This window comes from Bos indicus x Bos taurus, chromosome 2, assembly GCF_003369695.1.
Source record: "Bos indicus x Bos taurus breed Angus x Brahman F1 hybrid chromosome 2, Bos_hybrid_MaternalHap_v2.0, whole genome shotgun sequence".
Classification (NCBI taxonomy): Eukaryota; Metazoa; Chordata; class Mammalia; order Artiodactyla; family Bovidae; genus Bos; species Bos indicus x Bos taurus.
Genome location: NC_040077.1, coordinates 9,169,263 through 9,193,418, shown reverse-complemented (window position 1 = coordinate 9,193,418; position 24,156 = coordinate 9,169,263).

Here is a 24,156-nt window from a genome sequence, read left to right as displayed (position 1 = left end):
GTTCTATTAACTCTAAAGAAATAAAGAATTTCAACATTATTTAAACTATTTATAAGCACAGAAAAATCTGGAAATTAATTTATTTATGCTGTCAACGAAGTTTCAAACACTCCTATGTTAAATGTGTGAATTGTAGTTACACACACACAAAAAGAAAAACTACTGATCAAATGCCATTGAGTACAGAGGCAGAAAGTTTCAATAATGTATTTATAAATAGCTCCAGCAGTGTGAGATGAGTGCAATTGTGGGGTAGTTTGAACATTTTTTGGCTTTGCCTTTCTTTGGGATTGGAATGAAAACTGACCTTTCCCATTCTGTGGCCACAGCTGAGTTTTCCAAATTTGCTGGTATATTGAGTGCAGCACTTTCATAGCATCATCTTTTAAGATTTGAAATAGCTCAACTGGAATTCCATAACCTCCACTAGTAGTGATGCTGTGCTAGCAAAGTAGTGCTCAAAATTCTCTAAGCTGCTGCTAAGTCACTTCAGTCGTGTCCAACTCTGTGTGACCCCATAGATGGCAGCCCACCAGGCTCCCCCGTCCCTGGGATTCTCCAGGCAAGACCACTGGAGTGGGTGGCCATTGCCTTCTCTAAGCTAGGCTTCAACAGTATGTGCACCGAGAACTTCCAGATGCTCAAGCTGGATTTAGAAGAGGCAGAGAAACCAGAGATCAAATTGCTAACATCTGCTGGATCATAGAAAAAGCAAGAGAGTTCCAGAAAAACATCTACTTCTGTTTTATTGACTACGCTAAAGCCTTTGACTGTGTGGATCAAAACAAACTGTGGAAAATTCTTAAAGACATGGGAATACCAGACCACCTGACCTGCCTCCTGAGAAATCTGTATGCAGGTCAAGAAACAATAGTTAGAACCGGACATGGAACAATGGACTGATTCCAAATTGGGAAAGGAGCACATCAAGGATGTATTTTGCCACCCTGCTTATTTAACTGATATGCAGAGTACATCATTTGAAATGCTGGGCTGGATGAAGCACAAGCTGGAATCAAGATTGCTGGGAGAAATGTCAATAACCTCAGATATGTAGATGACACCACCCTTATGGCAGAAAGTGAAGAAGAACTAGAGCCTCTTGATGAAAGAGGAAAGTGAAAAAGCTGGCTTAAAATTCAACACTCAAACACCAAAATCATGGCATCTGGTCCCATCACTTCATGGGAAATCGATGGAGAAACAATGGAAACAGTGACAGACTTTATTTTCCTGGGCTCCAAAATCACTGCAAATGGTGACTGCAGCCATGAAATTAAAAGATGCTCGTTCCTTGGAAGAAAGGCTATGACCAACCTAGACAGCATATTAAAAAGCAGGGACATTACTTTATCAACAAATCTCCATCTAGTCAAAACTGTGGTTTTTCCAGTAGTCATGTATGGATGTGAGAGTTGGAGTATAAAGAAAGCTGAGCACTGAAGAATTGATGCTTTTGAACTGTGGTATTGGAGAAGACTCTCCAGAGTTCCTAGGACTGCAAGATCAAACCAGTCCATCCCAAAGGAAATCAGTCCTGAATATTCATTGGAAGGACTAATGCTGAAGCTAAAGTTCCAACTTTGGCCACCTGATGTAAAGAGGTGAGTCATTAGAAAAGACCCTGATTTGGGGAAAGATTGAAGGCAGGAAGAGAAGGGGATGACAGAAGATGAGATGGTTGGATGGCATCACTGACTCGATGGACATGAGTTTGAGCACATTTTGGGAGCTGATGATAGACAGGGAAGCCTGGTGTGCTACAGCCCATGGGGTCGCATACAACTGAGTGACTGAACTGAACCTAACTAGAACTGTACCTGCAAATGTATAATGAATAGTTATTGAGGCCAGTAAGGGCATTTCAATATGAGGAAGTTATCAAGGAGAATAAGAGGGGTAGTGGGAAAAAACTAGAAGCAAAGTTAGTTTCCATTGAATGAGGAATGTTTTAAAAATAAAGTTGTAACTAACTAATCATATATAGTGATTTAAAAAATCGAGTTAAACAGCTAAATATTTATGTATAATTATATGGACATGGTGAACATTACAGATATATATGAGATTGTTAATTTGGGTCCTTGCCTTTGTGAAGGACCATGTGAGGGCCACGTGAAGGTGGGGAAGGGGAAAGGCTGCCCTGGGTGAAAGAGTGTAAGAGGGGCAGGCAGTAATGGCAAGTAAAATGAAAATGAAGAGATGGTACTCCAAAGCTTCACATGCAGTATATCATTTCAGTTATTCATGTAAAATTATATACATAAAATACAAATATTTGTTGTTCAATTGCTAAGTCGTGTCTGCCTCTTTGTGACCCTATAGACTACAGCATTCCAGGCTCCTCTATCCTCCATTATCTTCCAGAGTTTGCTCAAGATCATGTCCAGTGAGTCAATAATGCTACCTAATTATCTCATCCTCTGCCATCCTCTTCTCCTTTTCCTTTCAGTCTTTCTCAATTTCAGGGTCTTTTCCAATGAGTCACTCTTGGCATCAGGTGGCTAAAGTTTCAGCTTTAGCAATAGTCCTTTCAATGAATATTCAGGATTGATTTCCTTTAGGACTGACTGGTCTGATCTCCTTGCAGTCTAAGGGTTTCTCAAGAGTCCTTTCCAGCACCACAGTTTGAAAGCAAAATTAAAAATACACTATAGCATTAAAAATAAATAACAATCGAAATGAAGAAAAATGAAAGGAAAAATGCCTCTGAAAGACAATGGTTATATAGTTATAGATATTGAAAAAATGAAAAGAATTATAATAAATTTGAGAAGTCTTCCAGTCAGGAGACAGAACCAGTGTTATTCTAACAGAGAACATTTAATATAAAGAACTGTAAATCAGGCATTAGAGTCCTGGAATCAAAAACAGGTCATTGAAGTATCATAGAGGTATTAAACACAGGAAACAATTATCACCCTGAGGGTGGAGAGACAAAGGGAAAATCTGATGTTGGTAAAATGTAGAAGCTTGAAGAAGGAAAACCCATCATGGAAGATCCAGAAATCTGAGCTGGGGTGCTAGCAGACCAGTGTTGGTACGTGTCAAGGGGTACACCAAGACTGGTTTGGGAGATTTGGGAAAATGCAAACTGGAGCCAACTGTTATTGCTATGGCTTAAATCAAACAAACAAACAAAAACCAACCTACTGCTATAGTGGTACTGATAGGAGCAAGAAGAAAAAGAAAAACAGGGACATTTTTCCATTGTTTTCTCCAGCTTTCTAGTTTCCCTCCAGGAAACTCTCCTTGTTGGCACAGCCTTAAAGGGAGCTGTCCGGCACAGGGGAAATGGGTTTGATATATCCCATGTCATGTTGCAAAGAATAGAACAGTAAGTTTTAAGCTGTCGGACACCAGGAGATTTATGTCAATACATATGGAAGTTGAGATGGAAGACATGATTTTTTTTTTGAAAAGTATAAATTACAAAAGGACCTCAGAAGTGGAATAAGAACTTAACAAGGTTAAGTGACATTAAGAAATTGAGTAAGTGCTTAAAGACTAACAGTTTGACACAAAACACACACACACACACACAAACCAAAAGAAAACACAGCTAACAGTTTGACACAACACACACACACACACACACACAGACAAAACACAGCTCAGATGGTAAAGCATTTGCCTGCAATGCAGGAGACCTGGGTTCAATCCCTGGGTGGGGAAGATCCCCTGGAGAAGGAAATGGCAACCCACCCCAGTATTCTTGCCTAGAGAATCCCGTGGACAGAGGAGCCTGGCGGGTCACAGTCCATGGGGTCACAGAGTCTGACACGACTGAGTGACAAAAGACGCAAAACACACACATCTACAAAGTCAGGAAATCTATTAAACCTTCTAAGCATATAAAAATCTGATGCTCTTTAAGTTACTCCAAAGCATAAATGGAAGAGGAAATTCTTCCCTGTTCCCTGTTTCCCTTCCTTCCATAGTGTAGCCCTAGGCACTGGTTCTGATGTTCAGATCCAGCCATACCATCTCCTCCTCACAGCCCTCTGTGGCTCCCTATTGCCCTCAGGAGAGTTTCAGCTCGTCAGCGTGTGATTCAGGACCTGCACACTTCCTCCAAGTTACCCTCATGTTCCAGCCATGAAATTACTTGCCAAAACACACAAGACCTTTCCCATTTTTGATCTTTGAGCAAAATGTTTTCCTTGCCCCAAAGACCACCCTTTCTTCAAGCACCAGTTACAATGCCCTCACCTCCCCCAAAGTCTTACCTTGCCAAGCAGAGCCTGGCTCCTTCCATGGATTCCTCCAACCCAGGTCCTGTCCTGTACTCCACAAAGCTCTGCCTCACTATTCCTCAACCCTTCCTCAACCTCCTTCAGGATCCCAGCAAATAACATACGGCTGGGCAGTGAGGGGGTCAGAGTGAATCAGTAACGTCCTGCATTGTGACCGCCTATGTTTATCATCCAACTCAAAGGGGTCTTGGATCAAACCAGTTTGTAGAAAATGTGAATTGTCTAGATTCTAGCCGCAGCTCCACTAGGTACTCATCAAAATATTTGGTCAGCTGCATTCCAACATCTGCTCTTCCTCTGTTGTTACTAGATACATTTATATTGATAAGTAAAGTAAGATTTCTATTCTCTTTTCTTTGCTAAGATACTACTACTATAAACTTGTATTAATAATGGGTTATGCATACCTAGGCTGGATTGATTAACTATCAAGCATGCAGCAGTTCTAAATTCTGGCTGCACATTAGCTTCATGTGTGGAATTTTAGAAAATGCTGAACTCCAGTGTGTGTACAAGACCAGTTAAATCAGAAGCTCTAGGGGTGAGACTCAGGCCTCAGTATCTGCAGTAAATGCCTGTGAAGCCAAGGTTGCAGCTACTAAGTATAATCTTACCATAGGAGGATTTTCAACTTTAGAAGTTTAGTGACTATCAGCCAAAGATCAGCAATTGAGCTAGAAATAAATATTTTTAATAGTAGTCACTTAATATTTTAACAATTTTAAATTATTTTCTTAATGCAGGATCTGTTAATAGCTTGAAACTTAACTGAACCAAACACAGATGTCACAATCGGTATTTTGTGAAGGGAATATTTTAGTATTGAAATGAAACTTTGTTTCCAAATTTTGAGTTAAGTTTATAAGATATCAGTTCAGTCCCTCAATCAGGTCAGATTCTTTGCTACCCCATGGACCGCAGCACACCAGGCCTCTCTGTCCATCACCAACTCCTGGAGTTTACTCAAAATCGTGTCTGTTGAGTCGGTGATGCCCTCCAGCCATTTCATCCTCTGTCATCCCCTTCTCCTCCCACCTTCAATCTTTCCCCAAATCAGGGTCTTTTCTAATGACTCAGCTCTTTGCATCAGGTGGTCAAAGTATTGGAGTTTCAATTTCAGCATCAGTCCTTCCAATAAATATTCAGGACTGATCTCCTTTAGGATGGACTGGTTGGATCTCCTTGCAGTCCAAGGGACACTCAAGAGTCTTCTTCAACACCACAGTTCAAAAGCATCAATTTTTCGGCTCTCAGCTTTCTTTATAGCCCAACTCTCACATCCATACACCACTAATGGAAAAACCACAGTTTTGACTAGATGGAGATTTGTTGACAAAGTAATGTCCCTGCTTTTTAATATGCTGTCTAGGTTGGTTATAGCTTTTCTTCCAAGGAATAAACATCTTTTAGTTTCATGGCTGCAGTCACCATCTGCAGTGATTTTGGAGCCCAAGAAAATAAAGTCTCACTTTTTCCAATGTTTCCCCATTGATTTCCCATGAAGTGATGGGACCAGATGCCATGATCTTCATTTTCTGAATGTTAAGCTTTAAGCCAACTTTTTCACTCTCCTCTTTCACTTTCATCAAGAGGCTCTTTAGTTCTTCTTCACTTTCTGCCATAAGGGTGGTGTCATCTGCATATCTGAGGTTGTCATTGATATTTCTCCCGGAAATCTTGATTCCAGCTTGTGCTTCATCCAGTCTGGCATTTTGAATGATGTACTTTGCATATAAGTTAAATAAGCAGGGTGACAATACACAGCCTTGACATACTCCTTTTCCTATTTGGGACCAGTCTGTTGTTTCATGTCTAGTTCTAACTGTTGCTTCTTGACCCGCATACAGATTTCTCAGGAGACAGGTCAGGTGGTCTGCAATTCCCATGTCTTTCAGAATTTTCCACAGTTTGTTGTGATGCACATAGTCAGAGGCTTTGGCATAGTCAATAAAGCAGAAATAGATGTTTTTCTGGAACTCTCTTGCTTTAAAAAAATTTATTTATTTTAATTGGAGGCTAATTACTTTACAATATTGTGGTGGTTTTTGCCATACATGGACATGAATCAGCCATGGGTGTACATGTGTGCCCCATCCTGAACCCCATCCCACGTCCCTCCCCCACCCCCCAGGGTCATCCCAGTACACCAGCCCTGAGCACCCTGTATTATGCATCGAACCTGGACTGGTGATCTATTTCACATATGGTAATTTACATGTTTCAATGGTGTTCTCTCAAATCATTCTACCCCCACCTTCTCCCACAGAGTCCAAACAATTAAAAATCTAAATGTAAGACCAGAAACTATAAAACTCTTAGAGGAAAACATAGACAAAACACTCTCTTGCTTTTTCTATGATCCAACAGATGTTGGCAATTTGATCTCTGGTTCCTCTGCCTTTTCTAAAACCATCTGGAAGTTCACGGTTCACATACTGTTGAAGCCTGGCTTGGATAATTTTGAGCATTACTTTACTAGCCTGTGAGATGAGTGCAATTGTGCGGTAGATTGAGCATTCTTTGGCATTACCTTGCTTTGGGATTGGAATGAAACTGAACTTTTACAGTCCTGTGGCCACTGTTGAGTTTTCCAAATTTGCTGGTATATTGAGTTCAGCCCTTTCACAACATCATCTTTTAGGATTTGAAATAGCTCAACTGGAATTCCATCACCTCCACTAGCTTTGTTCATAGTTATACTTCCTAAGGCCCATTTGACTTCATATTCTAGGATGTCTGGCACTAGGTGAGTGATCACACCATCGTGATTATCTGGGTCATGAAGATCTTTTTTGTATAGTTCCTCTGTGTATTCTTTCCACCTGTTCTTAATATCTTCTGCTTCTGTTAGGTCCATACCATTTCTGTACTTTATTGTGCCCATCTTTGTATAGTTTTTTTTTATTAAACACTTTAAATGAGCATTAAAAATATTATTTTTCTCTGATTTTAGTCAAATCCTTAGGATCACAAAAAGTGCCTGGTGGCTCAGTGGTAAAGATCCACCTACCAATGCAGGAAACACAGCAGATGAAGGCCCCTCCCTGGGTTGGGAAGATCCCCTGGAGGAGAAGATGGCAACCCACTCTGGTATTCTTGCCTGGGAAATCCCATGAACAGAGGAGCCTGGTGGTCTATACTCTGTGGGGTTGCAAGAGTCAGACACAACTTAGTGATTAAACAAATTATAAGTATACACAATAGTTAATTTTGTGTGTAAACTTGGCTAGGCCACAGTATCCCAGATACCTGATCATACACATACAGCCTAGATGCTATTGTGAAGGTATTTTTCAGATGAGATCGACATTTATTTAATAGACTTTGAGTAAAACAGATTACCCTCCATTCTATGGGTGGGCCTCATCCAATTAGCTTAAGGCCTTAAGAGAAAAAATATGGTGTCTTGAGGAAGAGCAAATTCTGCCTCCACACTCTTCAGTCTTAGCCATAACATCAGCTTTTTTCTGGGTCCCCAGTCTGACAGCCTGTGCTGCAGATTTTGGATTTTCCATCCTCTACAATTATGTGAGTCTATTCCTAAAGATAAATCTCTCTCTTTATGTTACACACACATCATGCTAGTTGTGTTTCTCTGGAGAACTCTTTATAATGCAGTATATTTAAATGGGAGGCAATTGTTACTATAGCTCAGTTGACAAGTTGTGTCGAACTCTTTCAGACTCCATGGACTGCAACAAGCCAGGCTTTCCTGTCCTTCATCATCTCCCAGAGTTTGCTCAAACTCATGTCCATTGAGTTGGTGAAAATGAAAGTGAAAGCTGACTCCCCAAGGACTATGCAGTCCACAGAATTCTCCAGGTCAGAATACTGGAGTGGATAGCTTTTCTCTTCTCCAGGCTTCCCTGATAGCTCAGTTAGTAAAGAATCCACTTGCAGGAGACCCCAGTTCTATTCCTGGGTCAGGAAGATCCCCTGGAGAAGGGATAGGCTACCCACTCCAGTATTCTTGGGCTTCCCTCTTGGCTCAGCTGGTAAAGAATCCACCTGCAATGCGGGAGACCTGGCTACCCACTCCAGTATTCTGGCCTAGAGAATTCCATGGACTGTATGGTCCATGGGGTCACAAAGAGTTGGACATGGCTGAGCGACGTTCACTTCCCTTCTCCAGGGGATTTTCCCAACCCAGGGATGGAACCCAGATCTCCTGCATTGCAGGTGGATTCTTTACCAGCTAAGCTACAAGGGAAGCCCAAGAATACTGGAGTGGGTAGCCGATCCCTTCTGCAGGAGATCTTCCTGACCCAGGAATCAAACCGGAGTCTCCTGCATTGCAGGTGGATTCTTTACCAACTGAATCATCAGGGAAACCCCTGAGTAGGTGATGCTGACTGCTGGAAAAACAATAGCTTTGACTATACAGACCTTTGCAGGCAAAGCAATGTCTCTGCTTTTTAATACACTGTCTGGGTTTGTCATTGCAATTTTTCCAAGGAGCAAGTGTCTTTTAATTTATTGGCTGCAGTCACCGTGCAAAGTGATTTTGGAGCCCAAGGGAAAAAACATAGGTTTGACTACAGGGACTTTTGTCAGCAAAATGACATCTCTGATTTTTAATATGCTGTCTATGTTTGTCATAGCTTTCCTTCCAAGGAGTAAATACCACCAGACAGATCCATTAAGTGACTGTTGTTTCTGTTTTGGCCCAGCTGCTTCATTCTTTCTGGAGTTATTGCCGTCCACTCTTTCCCGATAGCATATTGGACACTTTTTGCCTTAGGGTGCTCATCATCTGATGTCATATCTTTTTGCCTTTTCATATTGTCCATGGGGTTTTTGCAGCAAGAATACTGGTTTGTATTCCCTCCTCCTGTGGACCATATTTTGTCAGAACTCTTCACTATGACCCATCCATCTTGGGTGGCCCTGCATGGCATGGCTCACAGCTTCATTGGCTTATGCAAGTCCCTTTGCCATGGACAAGGCTGTGATCCATGAAGCGGGGAGAGGCAATTAATCAACTCTAAATGTTATTCTCATTCTCAACCCAAACCGTATCCCTAATGTTTTCCAGTATAACTACAAATTAAAATTGGTAGACTTTTTTTCTCTTGTCAAAAGTATGCGATCAGTGTCTCTAATTCAGGATGTTTGATGTTTTGGGCTACATATAAGGCCCGATTCTCAAGGTATTAGTTTTGCCATCAAGGACAGCTCCTGGTTTTAGAAAGTTTGTGGCTCTGAGTGTTTTTTTCTGAGAGGGGAATTTTCAAGGCTTCACATAAATATTCTGATCCATTTTAGGAAGAGAATAGGAGTCAGGGATTGCTTAAGTTTGTTTTGCTTTTTAAATATTTGTGTGTATTTTGTATTTTCTTGTTGTGTACTCAAAAAGTTTCCAGTTATTCACTATTCTGTTTATCTTAAAAGGAATGCAAACCTATTCCAGTTACAAAGGTAATTACACTTCTGTTTACACAGAACAGTAAAAAGGATGAAGCAAATTTACATGAGGACATGAAGTGGGGAAATGAATATACTTTGAGTTGAATCTGTTTTTTAAATTTGAGATCTTCTGAATGAAAGTTTTGGGGCCTTTGGTCAATCACTTAACTAACTACTTCCATTTTTCAGTCCAGTTTGTTTTCTTTTTTTTTTTATTTTAAATTTTATTTTATTTTTAAACTTTACAATATTGTATTAGTTTTGCCAAATATCAAAATGAATCCGCCACAGGTATACCCGCATTCCCCATCCTGAACCCTCCTCCCTCCTCCTTCTCCATACCATCCCTCTGGGTCGTCCCAGTGCACCAGCCCCAAGCATCCAGTACCGTGCATCGAACCTGGACTGGCGACTCGTTTCATACATGATATTATACATGTTTCAATGCTATTTTCCCAAATCTCCCCACCCTCTCCCTCTCCCACAGAGTCCATAAGACTGATCTATACATTGGTATCTCTTTTGCTGTCTCATACACAGGGTTATTGTTTCCATCTTTCTAAATTCCATATATATGTGTTAGTATACTGTATTGGTGTTTTTCTTTCTGGCTTACTTCACTCTGTATAATAGGTTCCAGTTTCATCCACCTCATTAGAACTGATTCAAATGTATTCTTTTTAATGGCTGAGTAATACTCCATTGTGTATATGTACCACAGCTTTCTTATCCATTCATCTGCTGATGGACATCTAGGTTGCTTCCATGTCCTGGCTATTATAAACAGTGCTGCGATGAACATTGGGGTACACGTGTCTCTTTCCCTTCTGGTTTCCTCAGTGTGTATGCCCAGCAGTGGGATTGCTGGATCATAAGGCAGTTCTATTTCCAGTTTTTTAAGGAATCTCCACACTGTTCTCCATAGTGGCTGTACTAGTTTGCATTCCCACCAACAGTGCAAGAGAGTTCCCTTCTCTCCACACCCTCTCCAGCATTTATTGCTTGTAGACTTATGGATTGCAGCCATTCTGACTGGCGTGAAATGGTACCTCATAGTGGTTTTGATTTGCATTTCTCTGATAATGAGTGATCAACAGTTTGTTTTCTTTCAAGGAGCGTTTCTCAAACCGGTTGAACCATACCTTCTTTTGATATCTTAGGTGGTTTGGGATGCTATAACAGAATACCATAGAAGGATGGCTTATAAACAACAGGAATCTATTTATCATTGTTCTGGAGGCTGGAAGTCTAAGATCAGGTTTGCCAGTATGGTTGGGTTCTGATGAGGGCCCACTTCCTGGCTCATGGAAAGCTGTCTGCTTCCCTGGTGGCTGAGAGGTTAAAGCATCTGCCTGCAATACGGGAGACCTGGGTTCGATCCCTGGGTCGGTAAGATCCCCTGGAGAAGGAAATGGCAATCCACTCCAGTATTCTTACCTGGAGAATCCCGTGGACGGAGGAGCCTGGTGGGCTACAGTCCATGGGGTCGCAAAGAGTTGGAGACGACTAAGCGACTTTACTTTCACTTTCACATGTCAGGAGGGGCAATGGAGTTCTCTGGGTTCTCTTTTATAAAGGAATTAATCCTATTCATGAGGGCTTCAAGCTCATATCCTACCATTTTCACAAGGATCACGTCCTATCACCTAATACCATTAGGTTAGGATTTCAACATATGAATTTTAGGGTGCATAAATATTCAGCCTATAACACATACTCTCTTTTGCTCACTATGTAAATCTGACAAACCACTCTATTTCATTCCACCTGCTTCTTCTGGGGCTATACTTCACAAGTTGACAATCTCTGTGGTTGGGGGAGAGAGAAAGATGATAAAATCAAGATAAATCTGGGAATTTTGTCAACCATTATTTCCTGTAGCTTGTATTAAAAAGAAAATGAATCATTTTCAGATGGATGTGTTTTGGGGATGTCCATCACTTCCCAAAGCCTGATACCTATTATGTTTAAAATTACAGAAGAAAGATTTCCTAATAATCTCAGCCTAGGATAGAAGCCAGTAATTCTTTCAGCATGTTTAGATAGAAAATATTTGCTAGCAATAGATTAGATTGATCTTTCTCTGGACAAAGATTTTACACGCCAAGACAGAACACAATAGTTTTGTCTCCCTCTCTTCTCCACCTTTAGGATAGGAGGTTTTTCCCTCCTTTCTTATCCAGTCCCATATCCAGCTACAGTACCTGGCAAAAGAGAAGGTCCACACAGCACTAGCTTAAGTTCTTATGTTAAAGGAAGAGGAATATTATTGGGAAGTGCCTAATAGATCTCAGAACTGGGAAGGGCAGAGGGAGGAAAGAGAATCAAGAAGAAAACTCTGTGGAGAGCTGGGGCTAGGAGTTGTGTTTCCCTGGTTCTGAACCATCTGCGCGAATTTGTTGACCATGCAGGTTCCTAAGCCTCGGGTCCAGGCCTTCTAAACCCGAGTTTCTGAGGAGGCTTAGAAATCTACATTTTATGAAAGTGTTATTTAAGAAATATTTGTCTAAGAGTAAAGCAAGGTAGAACTCAGCATATGTCGATTAAACTAGATAAATCACTCCTTTCTGAAGATTATGATTCTTTGAAGTTAAAGTCTCATCAAACATCTTCCTAATTCCACTTGTACGAACAACTAAAAGTCTTTGTGTGTGTGTGTGTATTAAATAACCCTCTTTTCTATGCTATGCTATATGTGGCATAGTAGGAAAATAACTTCTAATTATGTGAGAAGTTGAGTCTTGATGCCCTAAAAGTCAGAAACTTTGCATATATTCAACATTCTTTGTTGGTTTTATTTTCTCAAATACTGTCTAATAATCTTATTTCCCTTATTTAGCTCTTCCTGAGAATCATAGGGAATGGATAAAGCAGATGTGTCTTATTTTTTTCTTCATAAATTTATGCATTTTGTGCTCTCCAGTTTCAATGCTAATGCTGACTTTTTTGCAAATAAAATAATTCATTTCAAAATATTTTAAAAATTTTACTTTGACTTGTTTTCACCACGACTGATGCCATTTCTGTGTTAACAATTGCCAAACATCTCTTTACAGAAAACATTTAAGCAGCACACATTAAACTGTTTCTTTTAAAATTTTAAGTAATATTTTTCCTTTCATAAAATCCTGGTATTATAGTTATTTAAAAAATCTGAAAAGCATAAAGAAGTAAATTAAAATGACCTGTAAATTACATCATAGGCTTTCAACATGTATTTTTATTTGTATGTCTATTCATATACATATATGCATACATTATCCATAAATATTCCCATATTACCAAACATATATAGTAAGGTTGTAATGTACTATAAAAAATTCTGATTCTTTTTAACTATCAGGTGATGGGCGTTTTTACATGCCACTTAAAGTCCTCCTAAAGTTCTATGTTTGTGTGTGCATGCTCAGCTGCTCAGTCATGTCTGACACTTTGTGACTTCATGCATTGCAGCCCACCAAGTTCCTCTATACATTGAATTTTCAAGACAAGAATATTGGAGTAGGTTGCCATTTTCTATTTCAGGGAATCTTCCCAGCCCAGGGATAAAAACCTTATCTCTTGCGTCTCCTGCATTGGCAGGTGGATTCTCTACCCCTCATCACCTGGGAAGCCCACAGTCTCACATTTAGTGACTATATAATATTCCATCGCATTTTTTTTTAACACATTTCCATGAAAATATACAATTAGAGTTCTCAATATAGTAACAATTAAAAAATGTATTAGATTCAGTTCAATCAGTTCAGTTGCTCAGTCGTATCCAACTCTTTGCGACCCCATGGATGGCAGCACACCAGGCTTCCACGTCCATCATCAACTCCTGAAGCCTATTAAAACTCATCCATTGAGTCGGTGATGCCATCCAACCATCTCATCCTCAGTTGTCCTCTTCTCCTCCCACCTTCAATCTTTCCCAGCATCATGATCTTTTCAAATGAGTTGGTTCTTCGTGTCAGTGGCCAAAGCATTGGAGTTTCAGGTTCAGCATCAGTCCTTCCAATGAACACCCAGGACTGATCTCCTTTAGGATGGACTGGTTTGATCTCCTTGCAGTCCAAGGGACTCTCAAGAGTCTTCTCCAACACCACAGGTAAAAAGCATCAATTCTTTGGTGCTCAGCTTTTCTTATAGTCCAACTCTCACATCCATACACGACTACTGGAAAAATCATAGCTTTGACTAGATGAAGCTTTGTTGACAAAGTAATGCCTCTGCTTTTTAATATGCTGTCTAGGTTGGTTATAGCTTTTCTTCCAAGGAATAAGTGTCTTATAATTTCATGGCTCCAATCAATATCCACAGTGATTTTGGAGCTCCCAAAATAAAGTCTCTATTTTTGTTGTTTCCCCATCTATTTGCTATGAAGTGATGGGACCAGATGCCATAATTTCAGTTTTCTGAATGTTGAGTTTTAAGCCAACATTTTCACTCTCCTCTTTCACTATCATCAAGAGGCTCTTTAGTTCTTCACTTTCTGCCATTAAGGGTGGTGTCCTCTTCATATCTGAGGTTACTGATATTTCTCCAGCAATCTTGATTCCAGCTTGTGCTTCATCCAGCCCGGCATTTCACATGATGTGCTCTGCATATAAGTTAAACAAGCAGGGTGACAATATATAGCCTTAACGTACTCCTTTCCCTATTTGGAACCAGTCTGTTGTTCCATGTCCAGTTCTAACGGTTGCTTCTTGACTGGCATACAGATTTCTTAGGAGGCAGGTCAGGTGGTTTGGTATTCCTATCTCTTGAAGAATTTTCCACAGTCTGTTGTGATCCACACAGTCAAAGGCTTTGGCATAGTCAATAAAGCAAAAGTAGATGTTTTTCTGGAACTCTCTTGCCTTTTCTATGATTCAACAGATGTTGGCAATTTGATCTCTGGTTCCTCTCCTTTTTCTAAATCCAGCTGGAACATCTGGAAGTTCACCTTTCACATACTGTTGAAGCCTGGCTTGGAGAATTTTGAGCATTATTTTACTAGTGTGTGAGATGAGTGCAGTAACCGCTCCTTGGATGTGGGGTTGCTCCTCTTGGCCGCCATCCCTGACCTCAGGCATGGGGTAGCTCCTCCCGGCCACCGCCCCTGACCTCGGATGTGGGGTAGCTCCTCTCGGCCGCTCCTGTGCCATCCCAGCCTGGCACTCTCGGCCACCGCCCCTACCTCGGACCTAGGAAAGATTAGAGATTTCTTTAAGAAAATTAGAGCTACCAAGGGAAAATTTCATGCAAAGATGCCCTGATAAAGGATAGAAATGATATGGACCTAACAGAAGCAGAAGATCTTAAGAAAAGGTGGCAAGAATACACAGAAGAACTGTACAAAAAAGATCTTCATGACCCAGATAATCACGATGGTGTGATCACTCACCTAGAGCCAGACATCCTGGAATGTGAAGTCAAGTGGGTTTTAGAAAGCATCACTATGAACAAAGATAGAGGAGGTGATGGAATTCCAGTTGAGCTATTTCAAATCCTGAAAGATGATGCTGTGAAAGTGCTGCACTCAATATGCCAGCAAATTTGGAAAAATCAGCAGTGGCCACAGGACTGGAAAAGTTCAGTTTTCATTCCAATCCCAAAGAAAGGCAATGCCAAAGAATGCTCAGACTACCACACAATTGCACTCATCTCACATACTAGTAAAGTAATGCTCAAAATTCTCCAAGCCAGGCTTCAGCAATACGTGAACCATGAACTTCCAGATGTTCCAGCTGGCTTTAGAAAAGGCAGAGGAACCAGAGATGAAATTGCCAACATCCTCTGGATCATCAAAAAAGCAAGAGAGTTCCAGAAAAACATCTGTTTCTGCTTTATTGACTATGCCAAAGCCATTGACTGTGTGGATCACAATAAACTGTGGGAAATTCTGAAAGAGATGGGAATACCAGACCACCTGACCTGCCTCTTGAGAAATCTATATGCAGGTCAGGAAGCAACAGTTAGAACTGGACATGGAACAACAGACTGGTTCCAAATAGGAAAAGGAGTACGTCAAGGCTGTCTATTGTCACCCTGCTTATTTACCTTATATGCAGAGTACATCATGAGAAACGCTGGGCTGGATGAAGCACAAGCTGGAATCAAGATTGCTGGGAGAAATATCAATAACCTCGGAAATGCAGATGACACCACCCTTATGGCAGAAAGTGAAGAGGAACGAAAAAGCCTCTTGAAGATAGTGAAAGAGGAGAGTGAAAATGTTGGCTTAAAGCTCAACATTCAGAAAACTAATATCATGGCATCTGGTCCCATGGGAAATAGATAGGGAAGCAGTGGAAACAGTGGCAGACTTTATTTTCTTGGGCTCCAAAATCACTGCAGATGGTGATTGCAGCCATGAAATTAAAAGATGCTTACTCCTTGGAAGGAAAGTTATGACCAACCTAGATAGCATATTCAAAAGCAAAGACATTACTTTTCCAACAAAGGTTTGTCTAATCAAGGCCATGGTTTTTCCTGTGGTCATGTATGGATGTGAGAGTTGGACTGTGAAGAAAGCTGAGCACTGAAGAATTGATGCTTTTGAACTGTGGTGTTGGAGAAGACTCTTGAGAGTCCTTTGGACTGCAAGGAGATCCAGCCAGTCCATTCTGAAGGAGATCAGCCCTGGGATTTCTTTGGAATGAATGATGCTAAAGCTGAAACTCCAGTACTTTGGCCACCTCATGCAAAGAGTTGACTCATTGGAAAAGACTCTGATGCTAGGAGGGATTGGGGGCAGGAGGAGAAGGGGATGACAGAGGATGAGATGGCTGGATGGCATCACTGACTCGATGGACGTGAGTCTCAGTGAACTCTGGGTGTTGGTGATGGACAGGGAGGCCTTGTGTGCTGCAATTCATGGGGTCGCAGAGTTTGACACTACTGAGCAACTGAACTGAACTCAACTGAGAATAGTGCAATTGTGCAGTAGTTTCAACTTTCTTTGGCATTGCCTTTCTTTGAGATTGGAATGAAAACTGATCTTTTCCAGTCCCGTGGCCACTGCTGAGCTTTCCAGAATGCTGGCATATTGAGTGCAGTGCTTTCATAGCATCATCTTTTAGGATTTGAAATAGTTCAACTGGAATTACATTACCTCCATTAGCTTTGTTCATAGTGATGCTTCCTAAGGCCCACTTACTTCACATTCCAGGATGTCTTCCTCTAGGTGAGTGATCACTCTGTCATGATTATCTTGGTTGTGAAGATCTTTTTTGTATAGTTCTTTGTATTCTTGTCACCTCTTCTTAATATCTTCTGCTTCTGTTATGTCCTTTTCTGTCCTTTATTGTGCTCATCTTTGTATTAGGTGGTTGGCTCAAAGGCCTCTGTGAGTCTATATCTATTATCGTATATGTGTTAGAATTGTTTCCTCTGTTTTCCAGAAATAGCAGTCTGTGGAAGGCAAAAGCCATTAGTAAGTTTATCTCTAAAGCAGAGTCTCAGCCTGTGCACTGCTGACATTTTTGGCTTTATGGCTGGATAAGTCTTTATTGTGAAGTGCTGTCTCATGCATTGTAGGATATTTGGCACCATTCTTTGCCTCTACTCTGATGTCAGTAAGCACCACCCATCTTCTATTCAGTGTAGGGGAACTATATATAGTAGGTTGAGAACCATTGTTCAAAGCAGTTGGTGTTGAGCTGTCTGTACTCATGAATCCATGCAAGCTGTGTAAATGAGTTTATCTGTCAAGTGGGTCCTTGAAAGATGAAACAATAAGTTGGAGGACTACTGTTAATGAAGTTAAACTCATATTTATGAGATCTCTTTGAGCAAGGTCATTATCTATATATGTTATGTACCACATAAATCCAGGCTCTGCCATTCAAAGCACCTCTGAAACTGTGATATCAGCTGGAGTTGGGCAGAATTCTGCTATAGCCCTGGGACAGTCACCTGAACTGTAGTCTCTCATCTTTTGACACTGCTGTATCTAAGTGTTCTAATTTCAGTGACTCTTTTTCTTGAAAATTTATTAATACTGACCAAAATTTCCTTTCACATTTTAATGTGTGATTTTTTTTTTCACCATGTCTCACATAGGATGTGCCTAGTTAAAAAATTATTCCCTGGGTATATTTCTTGATGCATCTTAGGAGCCTTCCTTTTAACAAGTGCCTATTAAGATGTGTGAACCAGTATTGGAGGCACTGGAAATACTGGAAATAAGATAATGTAGTTTTAAAGATGGTTGGATAGTTTCACCAACTCAATGAACATGAGTTTGAGCAAACTCTGGGAGACTGTGAAGGACAAGGAAGCCAGGCATGCTACAGTCCATGGGGTTGCAAAGAGTTGTACATGACTTAGGGACTAAAAATCAACAACTTGAAATATGGGTCATGGAAGCTGGCAGAAGTTAAATAAACAACATATACATTGTCCAATTAAATAACTTACTAATAAAAGGACAAACCGTTAAGGGAGGGAAGAATTCTGACAGATATGGTTAGAAAATGAGTCTTAGGATTGGTATTTGAATAGAAATTACAAGATGATTAGAAATTTTTTTTAAAAAAACATTTTGATAGTTTGGAATGTTTGTGTAAAATTTGGGAGAAGGTAAAGAAAAGCTGAGGGAATGCTATGGTAATAGAAACTTGATGATTGGCAACAGTACCGATTCTTATCTGGGAATCTCTGTCTTCAGTCCTTAAGACTGGTGGGACTCCAGCCTGGTCTGGAGTGAGGCATAAGATCCAACCCCTCATAATCCCTGCATTGCACTTTCCTATAGTGATAGGTTGAGGACTGACATGGGACTCAATCAAAACCATCCAGAGGCAATGAAACTTTTGCTAACTTATATATTTTATGATGAGGGGAACCTAGATACAAAGCTACAGAGCATGTTCCAGGAACTAGAATGTGGTTGGTGAAGAGATGAATTATAAGAATGATGATTCACTGTAGATATTAAAAATTGTTACACAGATCCATTTTCTCCCACTCCTGTTCATTGTCCTGACTTACTATGTACCTACTGAGTATATGATTTTAGCACGAATGTTCAAATTGTTAAAAGGTGAACTGAGGCATAATGAAAACTTTAAGAGTTTATTTGGGCAAAAGTTGATTCAAAGTGGGCAACGTTGAAAAGGTGGTTAGGAAGGTTATACCCATAGTAGCTCAGGGAAGGACTTCTGTAGAGAAAAAGTAGAAGCAAAGCAATGAAATTATTCAAAGCTTCAATTAAGCTATGGCTTAAGTGTTTGTCTTAGTTGGAAAACCTTAATTGGCTCTTTGTGATTGGTTGTCCTTAGGTTTTGATTTCTTAACCTGGAGGCATTTACAGGATTAAGACTTTATTTTGCTTATTTGGCCATTAAAGTGAATTAGAACTGCCTCCATGTAATGGCCTCCTTGTTTAATTTAACAATATTTATCAGATAATTAAGTGAAAGATAAATCTTTTTAACAATAATTTTTTACAATATTAAATTTGATTCAGGTGTATGTAAGTCAAAATGGAAAAGTACAGTGGCCCTGGTTTAATTTGATGATCTTAGCATTAATGGGAAATGTCATTTGGGCTTATGCCTTTTAGTAAGAATTGACCATCTTCATGATTCTTATTTTCACTTTTAATCAAATGAGTGATGGGAAGATTAAGATTGAAGGGAGTCCAGTGATTGTCAAAGGTAAGCAAGATGACAAAGATGAATGCACGGTATCTCAGAACTTAAGACTATATGACGATATTTTCCCATCCAGCTCCATGGGTGATAATGCAGCATGAATTTATAGTTCACTCGTGACAATATAGTAGACTTAAGAACAATAAAAATATTTGTAAAACTTTTAACTTTTCTGATTGAATGTCAGCATAATAATATGGATTTGGATAAGAATAATAATAATAATTTGGATTAATTGCTTGATGCCAGTGAAATCTATGTAGCACATGATTTCACTGTAATGAACTATACAACTATACAACCAAAACTGTAATGAACTATACAACCAAACTATAGCTCGTGATGAAAGGGTGTGTGCTACAGTATGAAGAGCATAGGAATCTGGAATCCTAGCTCCCAATTTTGATTTCACTACCAACACACTAGCTGATATTGGTTCTTTATTCCCGAATACACATGTAAAATATAGATAAAAAATATCCAAGAATTTTTATGTGAAGAAAATATATGCAATGTTGGTTAAGAAATGTGAGCTACATAGAATTATAATTATTATGAATTACTTTTTACATCAGTAAAAGGAAATAAGTGACCAGTTAAGAGAATCTCTAAATAACTTTTCCCATACATTATGTATTGTGACAATTTGATGTAGTGATTACAGAAAGAATTTTTTTCATGAAACTTCTCAGCCCCATTAGAAGGGCCCATTTGTTTTACATTATTCTTTTATTTCAGAATGGAAACAACCAAAGTATCATGCAGCCAAAGAATGATGTCATAACTCTGAGTATTGCTCTGTACACTATTTCAAATTAGAATTAGCCATTTAATCACAGAATTTCAATTCTGGAAGGCAATCTTTAGGTCGTTTTGTTAAGCAATTTACAAATGAGGAAACAAAAGATGAAGGAAGATTTGATAATTTGTTATAGATCTTCCAGATATCCTTGATTTACAATGTTTTTTTTAATTGTAAAATAAAGGTTAATTATATTTTGAGTTTATTATCCACCAAATTTAAAGATACTTAGATTCAATTTTTTGGATAGCTAAAAAAAGTGCTCAGAATTTGGTGATATCCTATAGTCAACTTAGATATATATGCCTTTTAGTAGAATATTTACAGTTCACTACAACAACTCTCAGGCTTCCCTGGTATCTCAGTTGGTAAATAATCTACCTGCAATGCAGAAGACCCTGGTTCAATTCCTGGGTTGGCAAGATCCCCTGGAAAAGGGATAGGATACTCACTCCAGTATTCTTGGGCTTTCTTGATGACTCAGATTGTAAAGAATCTGCCTGCAATGTGGGAGACCTGGGTTCAATCCCTGGGTGGGAAGATCCCCTGGAAAAGGAAATGGCAGCCCAATCTGGTATTCTTGCCTGGGAAATCCCCATGGACAAAGGAGCCTGACAGGCTACAGCCCATGGGGTTGCAAAGAGTCAGACATGACTGAGCAACTTTCACAAACACACACCACAACTCTCAGGCAATTATATCATCAATGGTCTGTCAATTTTGTACTGTGGTTTCAGTGAAAGGAACAGATTTGAGATAGCATTTCACTGATTTCTAGAATCTAGTATATTGATTGGAGAGGGCAATGGCAACCCACTCCAGTACTCTTGCATGGAAAATCCCATGGACGGAGGTGCCTGGTGGGCTGCAGTCTATGGGGTTGCTAGGAGTCGGACACGACTGAGCGACTTCACTTTATTTTTTTCACTTTCATGCATTGGAGAAGGATATGGCAACCCACTCCAGTGTTCTTGCCTGGAGAATCCCAGGGACGGGGGAGCCTGGTGGGCTGTCATCTATTGGGTCGCACAGAGTCAGACACGACTGAAGCGACTTAGCAGCAGCAGTATATTAATTGGACAGAAATCATAGATGGAACAGGCTACTTTTCAGGGGTTTATTCCTTGGAAGGAAAGTTATGACCAACCTACATAGCATATTCAAAAGCAGAGACATTACTTTACCAACAAAGGTTCGTCTAATCAAGGCTATGGTTTTTCCTGTGGTCATGTATGGATGTGAGAGTTGGACTGTGAAGAAGGCTGAGCGCCAAAGAATTGATGCTTTTGAACTGTGGTGTTGGAGAAGACTCTTGAGAGTCCCTTGGACTGAAAGGAGATCCAAGCAGTCCATTCTGAAGGAGATCAGCCTTCGGATTTCTTTGGAAGGAATGATGCTAAAGCTGAAACTCCAGTACTTGGGCCACCTCATGCAAAGAGTTGACTCATTGGAAAAGACTGATGCTGGGAGGGATTGGGGGCAGGAGGAGAAGGGGACGACAGAGGATGAAATGGCTGGATGGTATCACTGATTCAATGGACGTGAGTCTGAGTGAACTGTGGGAGTTGGTGATGGACAGGGAGGCCTGGCATGCTGTGATTCATGGGGTGGCAAAGAGTCAGACACGTCTGAGCAACTGAACTGAACTTAACTGACTGATGCTTATCTTACTCAGATCTGATTCTAATTTAAAAAAATGTGTAGTGAATGTTGAGAAAAGGGTTTCCTTGTGCAATGTTGGTGGGAATGTAAATTGGTGCAGCCACTATGGAAAACAGAATGAATATTCCTCAGAAAGCTAAAAATATGGCCCAGCAATTTTACTCCTGGGTATTTATCCAAAAAAGCAAAACACTAATTAGAAAAGATATATGCACCCCTATGTTCATATTGCAGCACCATTCACAATAGTAAACACATGGAAACAACCTAAATACCTATCAGTAGAAGGAAAGGAAAATGTGGTATACATACAGAATGGACCATTCAGTTCAGTTCAGTTCAGTTCAGTCGCTCAGTCACATCCGACACTTTGGGACCCCATGAACTGCAGCATGCCAGGCCTCCCTGTCCATCACCAACTCCCAGAGCCCACCCAAACCCATGTCCATTGAGTCGGTGAGGCCATCCAGCCATTTCATCTTCTGTGGTCCCCTTCTCCTCCTGCTCTCAATCTTCCCCAGCATCAGGGTCTTTTCAATTGAGTCAGCTCTTCACATCAGGTGGCCAAAGTTTTGGAGTTTCAGCTTCAACATTCCTCCAATGAACACCCAGGACTGATCTCCTTTAGGACGGACTGGTTGGATCTCCATGCAGTCCGAGGGACTCTCAAAACCACACGAGTCTTCTCCAGCACAGTTCAAAAGCATCAATTCTTCAGTGCTCAGCTTTCTTTATGATCTGACTCTTACATCCATACATGACTACTGGAAAAACCAGAGCCTTGACTAGACGGACCTTTGCTGGCAAAGTAATGTCTCTGCTTTTGAATATGCTATCTAGATTGGTCATAACTTTCCTTCCAAGGAGTAAGCGTCTTTTAATTTCATGGCTACAATCACCATCTGCAGTGATTTTGGAGCCCAAGAAAATAAAGTCTGACACTGTTTTCACTGTTTCCCCCTCTATTTCTCATGAAGTGATTGGAACAGATGCCATCACCTTAGTATTCTGAACAAATGCCATCACCTTAGTTGAGCTTTAAGCTAACTTTTTCACTCTCCTCTTTCACCTTCATCAAGAGGCTTTTTAGTTCCTCTTCATTTTCTGCCATAAGGGTGGTATCGTCTGGATATCTGAGGTTATTGATATTTCTCCCAGCAATTTTGATTCCAGCTTGTGCTTCTTCCAGCCCCACATTTCTCATGAAGTACTCTGCATATAAGTTAAATAAGCAGGGTGACAATATACAGCCTTGACGTACTCCTTTTCATATTTGGAACCAGTCTGTTTACTCTATGTCAATTATGTCCTAAAAATTGGAAGAAAAACTTATAAATTTAAAATATGAGTCCAAGTTTTGCAGTAATTAATTAGGGGTATTTTCAGAGGTCAGAAACCATGGTAATCAGCTTTAAGCAAAAACTCACTGCATTTTCCATTGCTTAAAAATTATGGGTGAACCAGAAAATTACTAGAGCTAATCAATGAATATGGGAAAGTTGCAGGATATAAAATTAGTACACAGAAATCTCTTGCATTCCTATACACTAACAATAAGAAAATAGAAAGAGAAATTAAGGAAACAATGCCATTCATCACTGCAATGAAAAGAATAAAACACTTAGGAATATATCTATCTAAAGAAACAAAAGACCTATATATAGAAAACTATAAAACACTGATGAAATAAATTAAAGATGACACAAATAGATGGAGAAATATACCATGTTCATGAATCAGAAGAATCAATATAGTGAAAATGAGTATACCACCCTAAAGCAATCTACAGATTCAGTGCAATCCCTATCAAGCTACGAATGGTGTTTTTCACAGAACGAGAACAAATAATTTCACAATTTGTATGGAAATACAAAAACCTCAAATAGCCAAAGCAATCTTGAGAAAGAGGAATGGAACTGGAGGAATCAACCTGCCTGACTTCAGAGTATACTATAAAGCTACAGTCATCAAGACAGTATGGTACTGGCACAAAGAGAGAAATATAAATCAAAGAAACAAAAAGCCCAAAGGTAAATCCATGCACCTATGGACACCTTATCTTTGACAAAGGAGACAAAAATATACAATGGAGAAAAGACAGTCTCTTTAACAAGTGGTGCTGGGAAAACTGATTGACCATCTGTAAAAGAATGACACTAGAACACTTTCTAACACAGTACAAAAAAATAAACTAAAAATGGATTAAAGATCTAAATGTGAGACCAGAAACTATAAAACTCTTAGAGGAAAACATAGACAAAACACTCTCTGACATAAATCACAGCAGGATCCTCTATGACCCACCTCCCAGAATAATGGAAATAAAAGAAAAAATAAACAGATGGGACCTAATTAAACTTAAAAGCTTTTTCACAATGAAGGAAACTATAAGCAAGGTGAAAAG